Here is a 15,682-nt window from a genome sequence, read left to right as displayed (position 1 = left end):
TGAGAGTTTTTATCATAAATGGATGTTGGACTTTGTCAAATGCCTTTTCTGCATCTACTGAGATGATCATATGATTTTGTTAATGTGGTGCATCACATTGATTGATTTGCCAGTATTAAACCATCCTTGCATTCCTGGACTAAATCTCACTTAACCATGGTATACGATCCTTTTAATGTATTGTCAAATTTGGTTTGATATTTGACATTTGATATTGTTGAGGATTTTTGCATCTATATTCATGAGGGATGTTGGACTATAGAGTGTGAGTGTGTGCGTGTGTGTGCGTGTGTGTGTGTGTGTGTGTGTGTGTCTTTGGTTTTGGTATCAGGGTAATGCTGCTCTTGTAGAATGAATTTGGAAGTGTTCCCTCCTCTTCAATCTTTTTTTGAATAGTTTGAGATGGACAGATATTAACTCTTCTTTAAATGGTTAGTAGAATTCACCTGTGAAGCCATCTGGTCCTGGACTTTAGTTTGTTGTGAGTTTGCTGATTACTGATTCAATTTCATTACCAGTAATTGGTCTGTTCAGATTTTCTTTCTTCCTAATTCAGTGTTGGAAGATTGTATATTTCTAGGAATTTATCCATTTCTTGTATGTAGTCTAATTTGTTGGCATATAGTTGTTTGTAGTAATTCCTTATAATCCTTTGTATTTCTGTGGTGTCATTTGTAACTTCTCTTTCATTTCTGATTTTGAGTTCTCTTTTTTCTCTTGGTGAATCTGGCTAAGGTTTATCAATTATATTTATCTTTTCAAAACCAGCTCTTAGTTGCACTGATTTTTTTTCTTTCTTTTTCCTTCTCCTCTTTTTTTTTTTTTCCTTTGTCTCTATTTCATTTATTTCCACTCTGATCTTTATTATTACCTTCCCTATGCCAACTATGGGCTTTGCTTTTTCTTCTTTTTCTTGTTCCTTTAGTTGTAAGGTTAGATTATTTATGAGATTTTTCCTGATTCATGAGGTAGGCTTATATTGCTATAAACTTCCCTCTTAGAAATGCTTTTGCTGTGACCCATAGGTTTTGGAACACTGTGTTTCCATTTTCATTTGTCTCCAGATATTTTTTATTTCCTCTTTGCTTTCTTCATTGATTCATCGGTTGTTTCATAACATGTTTAGCTTCCATCTGTTTGTATTTTTCCTAGTTTTTTTCTTGCAATTGATTTCTAGTTTCATACTGTTGTGGTTGGAAAAGATGCTTGATATGATTTCAATCTTAAATTTATTGAGACTTTTTTTCTGGCTTACCATGATCTATTCTGGAGAATGTTCTATGGACACTTGAAAAGGATGTGTATTCTGCTGGTTTTGGATGGAATGTTCTGTATTTATCTGGTAAGTCCATCTTGTCTAATGTGTCATTTAGAGTCACTGTTTCCTTACTGATTTTCTGTCTGTATCCATGCCGTCAAGGGGGTCTTAAAGTCACCTACTAATAATGTATTACTTTGTTTCTCCTTTTATGCCTGTTAATATTCACTTTACATATTTATATGCTTCTAAGTTTGGTGCATACTTAGGTATTTACAATTGTTATATCCTCTTGTTAGACTGATCCCTTTATCATTATGTAACGTCCTTCTTTGTCTCGTTACAATCTTGTTACAACAATCTTTGTTTTAAGGTCTGTTTTGTCTGAAATAAATAGTGCTACCTTGGCTTTTGAATTTTTTTTTCATTTGCATTTGCACAAAATATTGTTTTGCATCTTTTTACTTTCAATCTGTAGGTGTCTTTAGGTCTGAAGTGAGTCTTTTGTAGGTAGCATATAAATAGGTCTTGTTTTTTTTAATCCATTTAGTCACCCTATGTCTTTTGATTGGAGCATTCTGTCCATTTACACTTAAAGTAATTACTGATAGGTATGTACGTATTGCTATTTTATTCATTGTTTTCTGGTTGTTTTGTAGTTCTTCTCTGTTTCTTTTTTATTGTTCTCTTCCCTTATGATTTGATGATTTTCTTTAGCGTTATGCCTGGATTCCTTTCTCTTTATTACTGCATATTTATTATACGTTTTGGTTTATGGCTACCATGAGATTCATATATAACATCCTATGGATACAGCAGTCTACTTTATAATTTTTTTTTTAACATTTATTCATTTTTGAAAGGCAGAGAGAGCACGAATGGGGGAGGGGAAGAGAGAGAGGGAGACACAGAAACAAAAGCAGGCTCCAGGCTCCAAGCTGTCAGCACAGAGCCTGATGCGGGGCTTGAACTCACGGACCGCGAGATCATGACCTGAGCCGAAGATGGCCGCTTAACTGACTGAGCCACCCAGGCACCCCCAGCAGTCTACTTTAAGTTGATGGTCATATAAGTTCAAACACATTCTATTTTTTTTATATAAAATCTCAGAATAGTTTTTAATGTGTATTGAGAACTACTGAATTTAAAACTGCAGGATAAACAAATATATCATTTTTTTTTCAAGTTTTTATTTAAATTCTAGTTAGTTAACATACAGTGTAAAATTAGTTTCGGGTATAGCATTTAGTGATTCATCACTTATATACAACACCTAGTGCTCATCCCAAGTGCCCTCCTTAATACCCATCACCCATTCCCCTGCCCACCTCCCTTCCAGCAATCTTCAGTTTGTTCTCTATAGTTAAGAGTCTGTTTTATGATTTGCTTCTCTCCACCCACCCCATGTTCTTCTGTTTTGTTTCTTTAATTCTATATATGAGTGAAATCATTATGGTACTTGTGTTTCTCTGATTGGCTTATTTTGCTTAGCATGATACTCCCTAGCTCTATCTACATCATTGCAAATGTAAGATTTCATTCTTTTTTTATGGCTGAGTAATATTCCAGTGTGTGTGTGTGTGTGTGTGTGTGTGTGTGTGTGTGTGTGTGTGTGTTTGGGCTGTTTCTATAATTTGGCTATTGTTGACAGTGCTGCTATAAACACTGGGGTGCATGTGTGCCTTCAAATTAGTATTTTTGTATCCTTTGGGTAAATATCTAATAGTACAATTGCTGGATTGCAGGGTAGTTCTATTTTTAACTTTTTGAGGGACTTCCATACTGTTGAACACATTCTAAAAGCAATACATTTTCACTTTCCCTTCTACATTTTCTGTATATGTCATATTTTACATCTTTTTATTGTGTGCGTGCCTTAACTAATTATTGTAGATATAACTGATTGACTACTTTTGTTCTTAAAAATGTCTAATTTGGCTTTTTCTATGATCCATAAATTGGGCAGCATCCCATCTAGCAAGTAGAAAGGAGCTACTATTATATTCTAATCATCATACTGACTTTACAAGTGGTTGATCCACTGCATTTACTATATGTTAGATTTTACCATTGAGATTTTCTTCTTTCATAATTTTCTTCTAGTTATGGCCTTTTCCACATTTCTTATAAATCTGGTTTAGACTGATGAACTCCTTTACCTTTTTTTTGCTTGGGAAACTATGTTTCCTTCAATTCTGAATAATAATTATATTTCTTGGTTGTAGGTTTTTTCCTTTCAATACTTTGAATACATCATGCCACTCTCTTCTGGCTAGCAGAGTTTCTGCTGAAAAGTCAGCTGATTGTCTTATGGGTGTTCCCTTGTACATAACTAGTTGCTTTTCTGTTGTTGCTCTTAAGTGTCTTTGATCTTATTTATTTGGTTATTTATTTTGAGAGGGAGAGAGCACACGGACAGGGAAGAGGAAGGTTCTGTCCAGAGAGTATAGAATACTATAAAAATATTTAAAACATTGTAAAATGATTTTTAATCATATAAGCTTGACATGATCTTAGATGATATAGTTATAGCATTTCATATGTATTCTTTATTTTTATTCTTTTATTGTCAAACATACACTTAATTGATTCTAGTGAGCATTTCATTGAGGCTAATCATTATTTCTGTCTGTATATTAATTATACCAAATTTATGAGACCTTTTAAAAAATTTTTTAATGTTTATTTATTTTTGAGAGAGAGAGAGAGAGAGAGCAAGTGGGGGAGGAGCAGAGAGAGAGGGAAACACAGAATCTGAAGCAGGTTCCAGGCTCTGAGCTGTCAGCATGGAGCCTGACATGGGGCTTGAACCCACAAACCATGAGATCATGACTTAAGCCAAAAGTTGGATGCTCAACTGACTGAGCCACCCAGTGCCCCTGTGGGGGAGAGAGAATCTTAAGCAGGCTCCATGCTCAGCGCAGAGCCTGATGCAGGGTTTAATCTCACGACTGCAAGATCATGACTTGAGCAGAAATCAACAGCTGGGTATTCAATCAACTGAGCCACCTAGGTGCCCCTCAGATTCTTTAATTTTTGACATTTTAATTATTATGTGTCTTGGTGTGGATCTCTTTGGGTTAATAATTGTCATAGTATTGAGCAAACAGAAGAAAAGATTGTTTGGGGGATATACTATGTGTGCGCAAGCATATACTATGACTGTGTATATAATTTATTTATGACTTTCAGGCGGGTTTATGTATTAGCCTGAAATCTTTTACCAGCTGCTTCCTAACTTCCACCTGAAATGCTCCTCCAGAAACAGAGCTACTTAGCAGGCAGAAAGGCTCAATGATTTTAAAATCACAGTTGGTGGGGGGTGCCTGGCGAGCTTAGTCAGTTGAGTGTCCTACTTCAGCTCAGGTCATGATCTTGCAGTTCATGGGTTCAAGCCCCGTGTCAGGCTCTGTGCTGACAGCTCCATGCCTTTGGATTCCATGCCTTGCTTTGGATTCCATGCCTCCCTCTCTCTGTCCCTCCCCAACTCATGCTCTCTCAAATAAACGTTAAATTTTTTTATAATAAATAAAATCAGAAAAAAAATTTTTAATAAAAAAAATCTAAAAAAAAAAAGATTCTTTTTGCTTTTCAGCTTGGATAATTTCCACTATCCTGTCTTCCAGATCACTGATTGTTATACATCTTCTAATCTGCTATTGACTCCCTCTAGTGTATTTTTTGTTATTGTATTTTTCAGTTCTGAGTTTTTAAAAAAAAATATATCTCCTTTTTCTTGAAGTTCTCATTGTGTTCATCCATTCTTCTGCCAAGTTGGAGGAGCATCTTTATGACCATTACTTTGAACTCTTTATCAGGTAGTTTGCTTATCTCCTTTCTGTCTAGTTCTTTTTCTGAGGCTTTTCTTGTTCTTTTATTTGGAACATATTCCCTCATTTTTCCTGTCTTTCTATTTGTTCTATGTATTAGGTAGGTCAGCTACAATTCCTGGTCTTGAAGGAGTGGCCTTACATAGAAGGCATTCTGTGGGGCCTAGAAGTGCAGTCCCCTCTGGTCAGCAGAACCAGGCACTCTGAAGGTGTCCCCTGTGTAGACTGCATGTGCCATCTTATGGCTACCTGAAACTGCCATGGGTGCACTTGTGGGAGGGGTTAGACCCAATGTGGCTTCCTGCAAGACCTGGCCACTACTCTTGTGGGCTTGCTGGTGGGCAGGGCTGTCCCCACCCTTTGGGACAGGAGCTACTTAGGAGGGGTGCTAGCCAGGACAGGATGGGTGGGGGTGGGTCTGCAGGGGAATGCCTGGTTGGGGTGAGTGGTGCTAGCAAGGTGGATGGAGAGTGTCAAAACTAGTGCCCACCATTGTTGGCTTACACAGGAGGGCAAGGAAAATGGCAACCACCAGTGCTTTTATTCCCAGAGAAAAGTTCCTATGGATCCTTGCCCCTCTAGCACTTGCCCTAAAATTAGTCAATAAATTGTCATGTATAGCCCAGGCACTTTTCAAACTGCTGCCTCTGTGCTGGGTCTTGGAGTGAGTGAGTTTGTGCATGGACCCTTTAAGAGCAGAGTCTTGGTTTCCTATAGCCTTCTAGCTCTCTTGGAGTTAAGCTCCACTGATACTCAAAGATCCTGGAGTTAAACTCTGCTGATTTTCAAAGCCAGATGTGATGGAGGCTTATCTCTCTGGTGCAGGTCCCCAGAGCAGGCAGATGTGGGGCTTGAACCCCTTGCTAATCAGGGAGGACCTCTGCACCTGTGATAGCCTTCCCATTTGTGGGTTGCCATACTGGGGTTGTGGGTTCTGATCAGACTGCATCTCTGCCCCTCCTGCCCTTCTTGATGTGGTCTTTTTAAAAATATCTTTAGTTCTGGAAGAGCTGTTCTTTTAGTCTTATGGTTCTCAGAGAGAGTTGTTCTATATGTATTTACAGACGTGGTGTGTCGGGTGAGGAGGTGAGCTGAGGATCCTATTCCACCATCTTCAGTGATTCTTCTACTAGCTCTTCCCTTATTTTTTTAGGGAGACAGGGAGAGTGTGAGTGGGGGTGAGGGGCAGAGGGAGAGAGAAAAAATCTTAAGCAGGCTCCATGCTCAGTGTGGAGCCCAATGTGGGGCTAGAACCCACGATCCTGGGACCATGGCCTGAGCTGAAATCAAGAGTCAGATGCTCAACTGACTTAGCCACACAGGTGCCCAGCTCTTCCTTTATTTTAAGTCAACAGTCCATATGCTGGATGTCATTCAAGAGTAAAACATAGGGGCGCCTGGGTGGCTCAGTCAGTTGAGCGTCCGACTTCGGCTCAGGTCATGATCTCACGGTCTGTGAGTTCGAGCCCCGCGTCGGGCTCTGTGCTGACGGCTCAGAGCCTGGAGCCTGCTTCGGATTCTGTGTCTCCCTCTCTCTCTCCCCCTCCCCTGCTCATGCTTTGTCTCTCTCTGTCTCAAAAATAAATAAAAACATTAAAAAAAAAATTTAAAAAAAAAGAGTAAAACATAAAATTCTATGGAGAATCATCTTCCATTTAAGTTACTGATAATTAAACTAATAATTATAAATGTTTTGTATTTATATCTTATACTAATATAAATTAATAAAAAATGGGAATTCATGGGTTTAAAAAGAAGTTATTTTATAAGCAGGAAAGGTAAACAAAATTAGAAATGTGATAGGTAAATACAGCACAGTAAAGTGACACAGATAAAAAAAATACAAATTAGAAAGACTTATAGGCTGGGGTGATTTAAAATTTGATGTAGGCATTCGAAGAAAGTAAATACTAACCAATACCAGGAAGTGGATATGGGTGGCCATGTCATGCAACTTCAAGGGATACTGTCTTTGGTGTATGTTGCGTGAATGGCACTACCTGGAGCCATACAATGTGGCATCCCTGTAGTTAATATTTACATACTACTTGCTATTTACTCAGCACTATTGTGATCAATTTACTTGTATTAAATGACAGTTAATGAATCTAAGATGGGGAATTAGATCTGGGATTAAGGGAACAATTAGAGTCCCAGGACTTGGATAATCACATAATGGAGCAAGGTGACAAGAGTTTATGCTCAGGACTCCAGTTAGTAATCAGAGGGTTTTAACTGAGAGATGCACATATATATTTAAATTATTTCCAAAATACTTTAAGTAGATATCACAGGAAAAAGAAATCTACCTCACACTTCTGTTCTCAACATACTACTTTCTAGGGCACCTGGCTGGCTCAGTCAGTAGAGCATGCAACTCCTGATCTTAGGGTTGTGGCTTTGAGCCTCATGTTGGGTATAGAGATTACTTAAAAACAGAATCTTAAAATATATATATATTACTTTCAATTGTCTCCATTCCCTTATATTTTGTTTTCATGTTTACATTAAGCATGTTTTTTTCTAGGTTTGATTATTTTGAGAGCGAGAGTGCATGCATGCAGGTGAGTGGTGGAGGGGCAGAGAGAGGTCTTATGACTGGTTCCTAAAACTGACCCACTGTGCTTGACCAATTTTGTGGCTACCAGTCCAAGCCTGTACTTAGAGGGGCTCTTAGTTATATATATATGTTCCTATAAACACTTAAAATAGTTGAATCTGAAGGAACTGAACCACAGATGTTTCCAAACAATGTTTTGAGGAAGGTTTTTTCCAGAGAGTACAGAATACTATAAAAATATTAAAAATGTTGTAAAATGATTTTTAATCATATAATCTTGACATGATCTTAGATGATCTAGTTATAGCATTTCACAGATGTTATTTTTATTCTTCTATAGTCAAATATACAGTTGATTGACTTAGAGTCAAGTGAGCATTTCATTGAGGCTAATCATTATTTCTGTCTGTATACTAATTATATCAAATTTATGAGACATACATTTCTCACCATGAGTCTCAGCACTTTCATTTTTCTATTTTCAGGTCATGTTTACAAAATAAGGGGAAATGAAATGTAAAATCCAATACTGAATAAGCTGCTATACAAAAATTGTAACATTAGCTGGCAGGCAGCATCAGCTCAGAGCCCAAAGGGCTTCTTTGTCTGATGTTCAAAAGTCCAAATTTTCTAACATTGAAGGTGATTTAGGGGAACCAGATTACATATGTAAATCTAATGTCTTTCTGATTATTATCCTAGGGGGTGTGAAGTGGTATCTCATGGATTTTTTTTCAAGTAACAGCTTTATTAAGATGTAATTCACTCATTTAAAGTGTACAGTTCAGTGGTTTTTAATATATTCACTGAGTTGTAAATGATTACCACTATCAAAGTCCAGAATATTTTCATTACTTTAAAAAGAAACCCTGCACCTATTAACTAATCTACTTTCTGTTTGTATGGATTTGCCTATTCCAGACAGTTATATAAGTGGACTCGTACAGACGTGGCCTTTGTGTCAGACTCCTTTCACTTAAGCATACTACTTTCAAGACTTGTGGCATGCATCAGCACTTCATTCTTTTTTGTGGCTGAATAATATTCCATTTGATGGATATACCACATTTTGTTTATTCATTAGTTGATGGAGATTGGTTGTTTCTGTTTTTGGGTTATTATTAATGATCCTGTGAACATCTATATACACAATTTTGTGTAGACACTTGTTCTCATTTCATATAATTTCTCCTGGGTATATGTCTAGGGGTTTACTTGTATGTGGTACCTCTGTGTTTAGCTATTTAAGGAACTGCCAAATTGTTTTCCAATGTGATGTACCATTTTACAATCCCACCAGCATTGTATGAAGTTTCTAATTTTTCTACTTCCTCAACAACCCTTGTTATTGCCTTTTTCATTTTAGCTATCTAGTGTTTATAAATTGGTACCTTATTGTGGTTTTTATTTGCATTTTCCTAGTGACTAATGATGTTGAGTATCTTTTCATGTGCTTGTTGGCCGTTTGTATATTTTCTTCAGACAAGTGTGTATTCAAATTCTTTCTTCGTTTTAAATTGGTTATTTGTCTTTATACTACTGAATTGTGAGAGTTCTTTGCATATTCTGGATACAAGTCCTTTATTAGATATATGACTTACAAACACTTCCTCCCATTATGTGGGTTTTCTCTTCACTTTGTTGATGGTGTCATTTGAAACACAAATGGTTTTAATTTTGATGGAGTCCAATTTATCTATTCTCTATTTCCTTGGTTGTGTCTGCTTTTTGTGTCATATTTAAGAAACCGTTGCTTAATCCAAAGTCACAAAGGCTTACACCTATACTCCTTCTAAGAGTTTGACAGTTTTAGCTCTTACATTTGATTTTTTTTGTTTTTTACTCATTTTCAGTTGATTTTTGTATAAGTGTCCATATTCCTTCTTTCACATATGGGTATCTAGTTGTCCCAGGCACTATTTGTTGTAGACTATTCCTTCCCCATTGAATGGTCTTGGTATTCTTATTGAAAATCAACTGACCATAAATATGAGTGTATTTCTGGACTCCCAGTTCTATGCCATTTATCTATATGTCTATCCTTATGCCACTGCCACACTATCTTGATCACTATAGCTTTGTAGTAAAATTTGAAACTGGAAAGTATAAGTCTTCCAATTTTCTTCTTTTCAAGATAATCTTGGAAGTTCTGAATTCCTTGTATTTTCATATGAATTTTAGGATCAGCTTGTTAATTTCTGCAAAATTTGTGTTCATTTTGTCAGTTTCTGTTTTTACAACATAAAGAGTTATGTTGTACTTTTACATTGTGTAAAATTGGCTCCAAATACCAAAGACATGTTTAGAAAGGAATAAAACATGTAAAACACAGGTCCTATAGTTATGGTCATATCATAAAATTACAGTAGATTATGTTATATCCAAGCAGCAGCCACAATGAGTACTTTAAAAGTAAGACTACCCATTATTCACTTGAAACTACTAGTTCGGAAAAAAATTATGAATCTTTGTATTTAGGAAAAAACATATTCAATTTCCCTGTGAAGCTCTAGTGTTACACGGTGGAGATGACATTAATAAACTGGTTGAACTGTAGAGTCCAACTGGCTCTGCTCAAATTGTGACTTTAGCACTTACTAGCTACATGGCCTTGAGCATGTCACTTAATCTCATCTATAAAATATGGATAAGAGTAATCGTAACATTGGGCTACTGGGAGGATTAAGTGAGGAAACATGCAAAAACACTTAGAAAAAATGCCTGGCCCATAGTGAATACTCAGTAAGTATTAGTCTTTAAAAACTGTTGTCAAGATTTCCTTCATGTCTGCCTTAAGATTTGAAAAGGCTTTAAGAGTATTTTGTGTGTGTGTGTGTGTGTGTGTGTGTGTGTGTGTGTGTGTACTGGCACTGGAGACCAAAATTTAGAGAGAAACAAAAAAAGGAAAAGAAAAGAAACCCCCCACTCCCAAACCTCTTAATTCCATTCCAATATTGAATGTCTGTAGGCTCTACAGAATACACTGAAATAAAGTGACGCTTCTGTCAGGGAGTTTAGGGATTTACTTAAAAGTGGGGAAAATACACAAAATCTCACAGTTGGTAGGGGAAGAGAAGACTTAGAATAGAAGTTCTACAAAATAAAATTATATTTGGTTTCAAAAGAGACCTTGCATCTGGTTATGGGGGTTAAGAAAGTCTTCATGGAGGAAGTGGCATTTGAGATGAATCCTGAAAGTCTGGTATGATTTATATACCAGTAGGGTTAAGGTAAGTATTTGGGCCAATAATGAAACTGCACAAAGATTCAGACAGAGGTCCATGGACATATTTTCCAAATGAAAGCAGGGTCAAGGTGGAGGGCCATCCCTAGAGGGTACATTTGAAATACATGTGGCTGATTTTGGTTGTTCTGCCTACAGAGCACTACTCTTAGTGAGTAAGGGGATGATGATAAATATCCTGTGATGATGTGGACAGAAAAATGAATGATAAGAATGAAATGTTTATCAAGGGCCTATTACTGAGGGCCTGAAACCTATACTTATGTAGGTGGATGCCTAGGAGAGAGACATGGGGGAAGGATACTATGAAGGAAGAAACAAAGGGTACAGAAGTCAGAGGAAGTGGGATTTAGTTCTAACACTAAAATGTGAAGATTTAAAATTGGAAGATGATTTCTCAAGCCCTCCCCTTAGAGTCTGTTTTACTGAGATATAATTCTATAGAGTCTGTGGATGAAGTCAGTGTATTTCAATGGGGCTGAAGAACAATAGTTCATTTAATGTAAAGGTTCTTAACTTGATGAACCCAGAAATAGAATTCAAGGGTCTATGAACTTGGACATAAAAAAATTACATCTTTATTTTCGCTAACATCTAACTGAAACACAGTATTTCCTTCCACTAAGAATGTAGGCAACAAAGTGCAGTAGGATCAGCAGTACCCAGGACTTTGTCACTAACAGAAATCATAAATATTTTCAAATCATAATTAATGCAGTTATTTGGAAATATTTACACACTGCTTTGAAATGATGGCAGGACTAGCTGCTGCTAGGACTTATTACTGGATTGATAAAGAAAAAATATATTACTATATGTCACAAACTTAAAAATATTTTAACAACCATTTTCCTTTGCAGCCATATATATTTCATTTATATAAAAATATTTTGAGAATGAGTCCATTGACTTCAACAGACCACCGGAGGATTTAGAGTGAGAAAGTGGGAGACGTGGAACGATAGAAGATCATGAGAATGATGGTCAAGGCAAGGAGTTCAGGCTGAAGTCATGAGTTGGAACATTCTGAGTGTTTGAGTAGGAGAAGGTGTGAATGATAACAGAACCAGCACCTGGAAGTGGGAATGCAAAACTATCCCTCTGACAGGTTTAAATGGAAGGAGGAGTCTTTGCTTGGCAAGTTTAGAAATTCCTTAGCATTGTCAGGAAAAATAAATGTTTGAGTCAATGTGAAGAAACAGAGGACTGATGATTAGGATAACGATACCAATGGCAACAATGGCCATTTTGGGGGCACTTATTAAGTATTAAAATTTTTTTTTAATGTTTATTTCTGAGAGAGCGAGCGAACGAGCATGAGCAGGGAAGGAGCAGAGAGAGGGAGACATAGAATCCAAAGCAGGCTCCAGGCTCTGAGCTGTCAGCACAGAGCCCAATGCGGGGCTCAAACTCATGAACTGCGTGATTATGACCCCAGCCGAAGTCGGACGCCTAACCGACTGAGACACCCAGGTGCCCCTATTAAGTATTTTATAAAATACTATATTTAGTTCAATCTTCACAATAATTCTGGGAAATTAGGTATTTATATTGTTTCCATTTTATAGATGGAAGTAACTGAGGGTCAGATATGGTAACGTAATTTGCAGATCTGGGATTTAAACCTCTCCAGATTCCAAAGCCTGTTCCAGTTTTCCCTGTATCATACTGAGTTAGAGGTTCCAAAGGATGGAGAAGAAGGCGCAAGCAAAAATAGCACAGGGTGGAGGAGGGCTGAACTGCCTGGGGATGAAAGCAGGGCAGTTGTGGGAGGGAAGTCTTTGACCTAATATGGCCAGAATTTTGGAAAACTGGAATCAAAGACACAGGCAGTTCAGTTAGTAGACTTGACAGGCTGAGGAGATGAGATAGCACTTGACAGATTTGCTTATATTTTACTGGCATTAAGAACCAGATTCCTGTTGTTTCAGAAACTGCGAGATAGATGGGAAGTTTATGTAAGATGTTCCCTTTCTCTCTTGCCTTTGCATAGTACATCCTGCCCACCCTGAGGTGAAGAGTCTGATTTTAGTAGCCTTATGAGGCAACATTTTGAGCCTTCTCTTCTTTGCCTGGCCTTCAGACCCCAATTTTCCAGAGACCGCAATTGAGAAAGAACCTTTTGTTACTGTACAATAAGAGGAAAACTCCCAGTGGTATTAAGCAGACTGAGGACTTTGCAAAATATAGCAAGTTCATGTCTGCTAATATGTTAAGTTATTTGGCCTCCCTAGTTTAAGTAGTGATTTGTTGTTTTCATGCTAATACAAATTCTTGTATTAATAGGAGCATGGCCTGGGTTTCTTCATCCGCCTGGGAAAAAATTACTTGTTTGATGGTAAACAAAGAACAGAAGAATTGATTCACTGTCCTCATTTTTAAAAAAGATGGTATGAAGCAATAGTGGAATAATTTTAATTGTAACCCTCTAACACTTGCGATCAGTAAGATCATTTGTGTTCTGTTTTTAGGAAATGGAGTATTAAAGAGGACACAGTGCATTAGAAATGCAAAACATGACCGCATGTTCTCAGGATTTTGTCAGTGTTACATGAAAGAGCACTTGTACTGGGATGCTCAGCTCTGAGGGTATTCTCTGTTCAGTGTGTATTTACAGAGATGTATGAATATTTGATTAATGAGTCATGGTCTCTGGAGAAATTTAATAACTGTGTTGCTGTACAAAGCCAGGCCCTTAACTGTTAACACAGCTGCCAATAGTGTCATTGACACTGCAACCCTTTCTGAATCTAATATATGCTGTGGAGTAAATTCCTTGGTCAAAAAGGGATCTGTGAGAGACATTATTCAGTTATCTGTTTTGAACTTTACTCAATTTGCAGGCTCTGATTTGTAAAGATTTTTCCAATGAAAACAAGCAGTGATATGGAAACTTAAAAATGACCTTTTTAAAATGATTACTTTTCCCAGAAATTAGCTGAAAAATCATTGATAAATAAAAAGTAGTTGATTATCCTCTTCAAGATGATCTGTTAGGAATTTAGCAATAATTTTTGTCTTGCGTATCACCTAAGAAATATCCATAGGAAGTAGAAATATGAGATGTATTCATGATTTAGATATAGATCTCACATCTATTTGAATGCTATAAACTAAATTCATTATTAAACATAACTTAATGCTTTTTCAGGAATTATTGAAGGCTAATTTATCCCTTCATCTATTTTTTGTTGTTGTTTTTAATGTCTATGGAGAAATCAATTCTAACTTTCAAAGTTAGGTAGGTATTTTAGTAATGTTACCTCATTTAACTGCTTGAGTAACAGGGAGAAATGTCAAAAAAAGATAAATTTAGTGCAGGAGCTTTTGCTGGAAGCTGTAACTGCAGGTTAGAATTATCCATGCTATGCAGAATTTCCTGCAACACTTCTCCTTAGGGCCACAATGCATTACAGCAGACGTATAATGAAGCTGCTATAAAATCTCTGGTAATTAAGGGGGATTTGACAGTAATTGCAACAGTGAATCAACTTAATTATTACCTGCTTCAAAGAGAGCTAACCTGATGTTATAATCTAACCTTTTCTACTTTTAAAATGGGAGATTAAACAAGTATATGTAGCATTTAAGAATTAAATCTGTTGAGATAGAATTGTATTAATATACTTCTAATATACATTTTATGCACATGTACACATCAACTTCTCAGAAGAACTAGCATGAGGCTCTCTGTGATCCATTACAGTTATTTGGTCTGCTCTGGAAATTGAACCAAACCCACATCTCTGATTCAAGTCAGCTTCTCCTCCTCAAGCCACAGACAGAGCTTGACTGTGGTTTACCTGACTTCTACGACATAAAGGATACTTTCTTAATATTAGCATGTAAAGAAAAGAAACACCAAAACGATTGTTTAGATACACTAGCTCTTAGAATCTTAAATCCCATCAAAAGCTACAACCCAGCTGATATGAAGGTGAAGATTTAGGATCATCTGAGAGCTCTTATGGAACTTGGAATATTCAACCCTGAGTACAAAGAACAAGATACCCAGGTTTCAGCCAGAGTTCTGTTTGTGGTAATGCTTCTTATAAACTGCCTCTTCCCACTTCCTATTGCTCCCTACCTTCCTTCTCACAAGAGTGAGAAGGTACCTTACCTTCTACCTCTATTACCAGGTACCTTAGAACATTTAATACCAGGTTCCATACTTACAGTTTGGTCTCCTCTCTGGCAAATTCCCCTAACCTCCTTTCTGCTTTATGCCTTGTGTATTCATTGGCTTTAACTTTATGAATAGCCATATTAACTTCTGTAGTAATAGAAATATTGGAGTGTAGTAGTTTTATTTTGGAATGTGAATCTTTTCGTATGGCTTTGTGTTTCCTTATGTAGAGACTCAATAAACTGGCTCATTTCACAGGGGATGATTGATTAGGCATGTATTTGGTACAGATTGGGGATGAGATAATCTCATCCTCTACCAATGCTTGCCACACTTAAAGTATATTCATATTAATGTGAACCAGAATTGATTCTCCATCTAGGGCAGCAGGACCCCTGAGCAGACTTTGATCACTGATCTTTATAAGGTTTGTAAGATTTGTTGCAAATTCAGCCTGAATTCCCTGAAGTAAGATTGAGACCACACATTATATACCTTGTTTTGTAATGTTGCTTCATACCATTAACCAAATTCTCTCTCAATATAGGAAGCAAATAAGTATGATCAATAATTGAATAAGGATTAGGAAATTAAGCAAGGTGAGTTCTACTTTCAATTTGGTCATCGACTGAGTTGGAGCAAATTGTCTAGAACCTCTTTCTGT

This window comes from Panthera onca, chromosome C1 (genome assembly GCF_046562875.1).
Source record: "Panthera onca isolate mPanOnc1 chromosome C1, mPanOnc1 haplotype 2, whole genome shotgun sequence".
NCBI classification, from domain to species: Eukaryota; Metazoa; Chordata; class Mammalia; order Carnivora; family Felidae; genus Panthera; species Panthera onca.
The sequence above is the reverse complement of the archived record's forward strand: the minus strand, read 5'-3'. Positions refer to the sequence as shown.